Below are 6,000 nucleotides of genomic sequence, written 5' to 3' on the forward strand. Positions count from 1 at the left end.
TCATTTGAGTTCAAACATATCCTAGAAGATATTTGCTAATCTTAGTACTTTACATATATCAAGGTGATCTCAATAATTAAAATGCCATAATTAGCTGGATAGATCTGTGATGAACAATCATTTTTTTTTCTTCAATGTTTGATACATAAATTTGTGATATTTTAAGTAAAGGAAAGTGATTGCTAGACAAGTTTATATTAAAATTATAATATAAGTGGTGTGTATAATTGAGTGGGTTGAAAATATCTAGGTTAAAGAATTGAATATTGATACATACATATGAACTAAGAGTTCTTCCATGAATTACTTATAAAAGAAGGCTACTTATATACTTGTGTGGATAACTATTAGAATAAGACAGATGGATATACATGGTATAGTAAAAGCCTAGATTTGAATTGTATTTAATTAAGAGATAATAATATGAACTATTTCTTCGTATAACAATGGTGTAAACTCGTGAAAAATTAGTTATATAAGAATACTTTTATAGAAAAAGAAAATATTTTAAGTGGTACAGAATTACTGTACAGGAAAACTCATACTACTCAAATAATTTAGAATGACCCAAATCAGATTCTCAAAATATAATTACTTTGTGAATGTGTCATGCTTATGACTAAAGTGGTCATTAATGATTGGTTTTCGAGCTAACAACTTATTAATATAAGGTATAATAGATACATCGTACAAAACTTAATTTCTAAAGTGTATAGTCATAAATTATTATAGAGTCATTTAGGTAGAATACATGCATGCAATGAATTTATTCTATTTTTTGTAAACTTTTAATGAACACAATATATGGAAACATAATAATAAAATAAAGACAAATATTTGCAAGTCCAAAAAAAAATAAAGTAGAAAAGTAAAGATTAATATGAATAACTTAAAATGTAAATATTTACCTTACGATAGTAATAATATAATGCTAATTATAAGTACCCAGTAATTATTTTAGTAAAAGGATGTTTCGTAGCTGTAAGTTAGGGTAGAAATTATGAATAAGAAAATTATCGAAATTATTTTTAAGCAATAATAATAATAAAGATTCAATATGTATATGCCACAAACAATTGAAACATATACATACATGTATATATATATATAACCAAATTGAAAATTAAAAAAAAAAAAAAAACCCCACAAATATGCACAAAAAATTTAGATTTATCAAAACCCCTAAATGAAGTATAACAAAAAAGAAAGACAAACCAAAACTCTAGTAAAATACACTACGTTTAGGTACAGAAGTGATGCACCACAAAAAATATAAAACATAAATCAAATTCCGATATAAAATACCAAAACCTATGATCAATAACTAATAATGATGAAAACATCAAATCAAATATAAGCAAATCGATTTGGGATAAAATTAATAGAAAACTTCAATGAACATCACCCAAATCTCAAATCCAAACATGTGCATACACACTCATACAGATACAGACAAGAAAGCACAAACAGATTATCAATCCATGAAACATAGATAGATCACAGATGAAAAATTATGTATATGTAAAATATAGATAAATCACATATGTAGTAGAAATAGGATTATAGATATATGAATCACAGTTATATCACAGATAAAAGAATACAGATATATGAAGAATAGGTATATCACAGATAAAGGATTACAAATATATGAATAATAGATGTATCATAGATAAAAAATTATAGATGTACTAAACATAAATGGAAAAAGATAAACAAAAAGAAGGAGAATAGGTTATACCGAGTAGGATGGAGAGAAGCACAATAGTTGAAAAGATCAGTGAAATTTCTTAAGCACAGATTGAAAATGAGTTCAACCGCCTCTGTTCACAATAGTTGAAAGGATCAGTGAAATTTCTTAAGCACATATTGAAAATGAGTTCTGTATTAAAGTTATAAGTGAATTGGGAACAGAGGCGGTTGGTGAGTTGTTATGCAATGAATTGGGTAGTTTTTGAGATATAATCAATGGGTAATAATCTTTGCTCCTAGAAACTTCCAATTATAGATTAAATCATAAATGCACTAACTAAAACAAGCAAATATAATAGCAAGAGGGTATAGTGCCTTACCCAACAGCTTCTATTATGAAACGCTTTTGCTGGCTTTTGATACATGCCCCTTTGTCTCTTTCTATTCTATTTATTTTCTCTCCATAAAAATGAGTTTAGATAGAAATAATTATAAGTTTATTTTACTACAGACACTATTGTGCTTTTATTTTTTTAAATTCATTAACAACAAATATTTGAATTTTAGTTAATAAGACCGTTATTTATTAGTTGACCGTTAAATTCGTTAAGTTAGTTAAATTCATTATTTTTATAATTTGATAAGTTATTTATGTAATTTATATAAGATAATAATTATTAATTATACATGTTTTTTTAGGTAAAAAATTTAAGATTCAAATTTTTGAAAAATTGACTCTTTTGTAAATCAAACCCAAGTCATCAAATTTATCCTCTCCCCAAAAAACCCAACGACTTCAGTAAGGTTTGTGTCTTAGTTGAATAAACAAAGTGGATATACATTTTATGCTCCTATACATGGTATCCTCATTGGATATATAGATTTTTAATGGTGCTAGACGTGTTTACATATATATATATATATATATATATTTATATATAAAGTGATGCCCATTTAAAGATTTACTATAATAAGACCTTTCTTTAATAATTTTAATATTATAATTGTGATGTCAACTCGTATTAATCCATGTCTCATAGTTAATATAATTAAGTCGTCGGTCAACCTAAAATTTCACATATTAACTTCATACGTTTGGATTGCCAATTTTAGAACAAGATGCAAAATTTGAATCTACTATAAATTAATTTTTAATTATGACATAATATCAGAGATGACTTGTAAATAAAAATTATTACCTCTTATCAAAAGGAAGAAAAATAAAATATACTTAAACATAATTTAGTTAAAGAAACTCTTCATATTTAAAAAATACTTTTTTATTTAATTTTAAACGTAAATAATATTTTTAGTTGAAAAAGAAATTTTTTCCTTTTCTTTTTGAAAAATATGTATTTAAACTTTTTAGAAACAAAAATGTAATAAAAAATAATTCTTGATTTCCTCACGCAATAAAAATGATATAAACTAATAATATTGAGAAAAAAATAAGATAGAAATATCTACTTATGTCATAATATCAGACAAGATAATTACTTACTTTATAAACTTAATAAACGATAAACGACCTACCTAAATATATTAATAATAAATAATTATCTATCTATCTTAAACTAAGTCCTTCTCCTAATGAATCAAAAAAATAAAATATTTCTCGTCATTCGCTAAATTCATATTGTAGATAATAGATAATAATTTTAACAATATAATTAAAAATAATCATGCACTTAATAATAAAAACACAAAACATAAAGACAAAAATAATTAAGGTACAAAAAACACAACTATTATCCATTGCAAAAGAAATATCAAATCATAAAAGGTGTAGCATCAAACCAGTCTCGACATAAAAATTGTTTAAAAATTCTTGAAGTCACCATATTATCTTCAACAAAACCCACAAAGTTCAATGATTTTTTTTTCCATTCGGAGCTTTCAATCCATAACCACAAAATCCTTTTATTTGGATCTATGAGCAGCACAAACTCATGGAACCATAAAAGTAAGAAGTTTCGAAGAATCATGAGTTTTTGTGTATAGAGAAAAAGACAATACCATAATAAAGAAAACTAAACCATATATAAATATGTTCTTAACTTGATAAAATCAAACCTTATTTATATCTAATAAACGATAAAGATAAATAAGATAATATTTTTTAAAATGCTAAAACTATGATGACCTAATATATGATTGTTCAGCTATGGCGAAATTAGTGATCAGCCACGTCCAAACCCTTCCTCTTGCAGATAGGGCAGGTATTATTCATCATCAGCCACGTTGTGACGCAGCTGGAATGAAACTCATGGCCGCAATCCAATTTCCCAATTTCATTTTCTTCCTCACAGTCGTCCTGCAAGGTATGAACCAAAACATGATTTAGGTTCACTAATTAATGGATGATCATTTTGTATCTTATAAACTAAAGCTCTTACCTGACAGATACAACATATTTCAGATTCAGATGAAGTAGAGTGATATATCCTCATATCCAGATTTTCGAGGATTATAGGCTTGGCTAACCCATTATTGATGTATCTAATCTGAGCTTCAAGTTCAAGAAGCTCCTAGTTAATAAATCATAATTTAGTTCGAAAAAATATCTCCATAGTGTATATATATAGATATAACATATATACATATATATTTTGTACTTATGTATATAAAGTATGTTTTTAATAGTTAGAAAAATTTTATTATTTTTCTTTGTAATCTTTTAACCGAAATAATTACAAGAAAAAGACACGTATAATTACCTCATAATTCATGTCGTCAACATCAAGATGCATCTCCGGACGATAATCCTCCTCATCTTCTTCATGGTCACTATTGGAAATGTAAGGAATGCCGCTCACCATTGCGAACACCTAGCATGCCATCATCCAATCTAACAATACCCATAATACAAAAATATATTATCAAAAATATATTAAAGTTGGAAAGAATCCAAGTTCAAACTTTTCTCTTTTAAAAGATTTTTATTTTGAAAGGAGTAATTTTTCCTGAGTATAAAAGCATTTCATCAAACCAACATAGAATTTGATTGGGATGACCTAAAATTTTTCTGGAATTTTACCTCCATCCACTGAGTCTCACCCCTATGAGCATGTCTAAAAACATAGCAGAGTTATTATATCATAAATCTATAGTAATCTAATTGTTCACAGAAGAAAATTCATTTATCCTCATCTTAATGGATAAATAATGCTAATATATTTGTTGAGAGGAGTGTTAATAATATTATTGTAGCAGCCCCGGTAATCCAAAATGGAAATTATATTATAAAGATTAAATGCGGAAGCGAGATCAAAATTTCAGTTAACATCCCTTACACGAAAACCAAAAACGTACTTAAAATATAAAAGATTAAACTAACTAAGAGAGAAACTCGAAAATAAAACTATGAGTATGACTACAGAGTCTCTAGGCATCCCCTTCGTCGTCCTCCTGCGGAACGGGCTCGGGAACCATGTCTTCCTGATCTGAAATGGTTAAATAAGGAGTGAGCTACACTAGCCCAGTAAGAACATCACGATATCTCACCGTCACGGAGGTAAAGGTGGGTAGAAAAACTCAAAAGACCAATGGAGCATGATTTATAACAAATCCTTTTTTTATTTATGATAAAACCTTTACCATCCACTTACCTCGGTGGAATTCATGAAACAATATAAGAAAACAATAACATTATCACAATCATAGAATAATATAAGCTGTAAAACATAGCACTTATCACGCATTTTGTAATTCAATCATTATACAACATATCCTTTTCTCATTTACCAGCCTACTAGTATCCATGGGGGTCCATAGGGGTCCCGCTACCCGTTAACCTTTAACATTCATAATCAGTTTCCAGGGCCGTCCCCATACCCCGTCCGGTATGGGCGCCAAAACCATAAACCTCATACCCCGTCCGGTATGAGGGTGAAACGGGCCGTCCCCATACCCCGTCTGGTATGGGCGCCAAAACCATAAACCTCAATACCCCGTCCGGTATGAGGGTGAAACGGGCCGTCCCCATACCCCGTTCGGTATGGGCGCCAAAACCATAAACCTCAATACACCGTCCGGTATTAGGGTGAAACGGGCCGTCCCCATACCCCGTCCGGTATGGGCGCCAAAACCATAAGATCTCCATACCCCGTCCGGCATGAGAGACCACAATCCCGGTAGGGTTCCCTACGGACCCGGTCCGTCCACCATCTCCCAGGATATCTAGTCAGGCTAACCCCATCATACAATTATCAGTCTACACAATCTTTCATTTTTCTTTTCCTCAATAAGCATCATCAATTCACATTTAAGAAAGCAAATCGTAATTCATGCCAAACAGACAACATACAG

The sequence above is a fragment of the Carica papaya genome, chromosome 4 (assembly GCF_054855325.1).
Source record: "Carica papaya isolate Zhongbai chromosome 4, ASM5485532v1, whole genome shotgun sequence".
NCBI lineage: Eukaryota > Viridiplantae > Streptophyta > Magnoliopsida > Brassicales > Caricaceae > Carica > Carica papaya.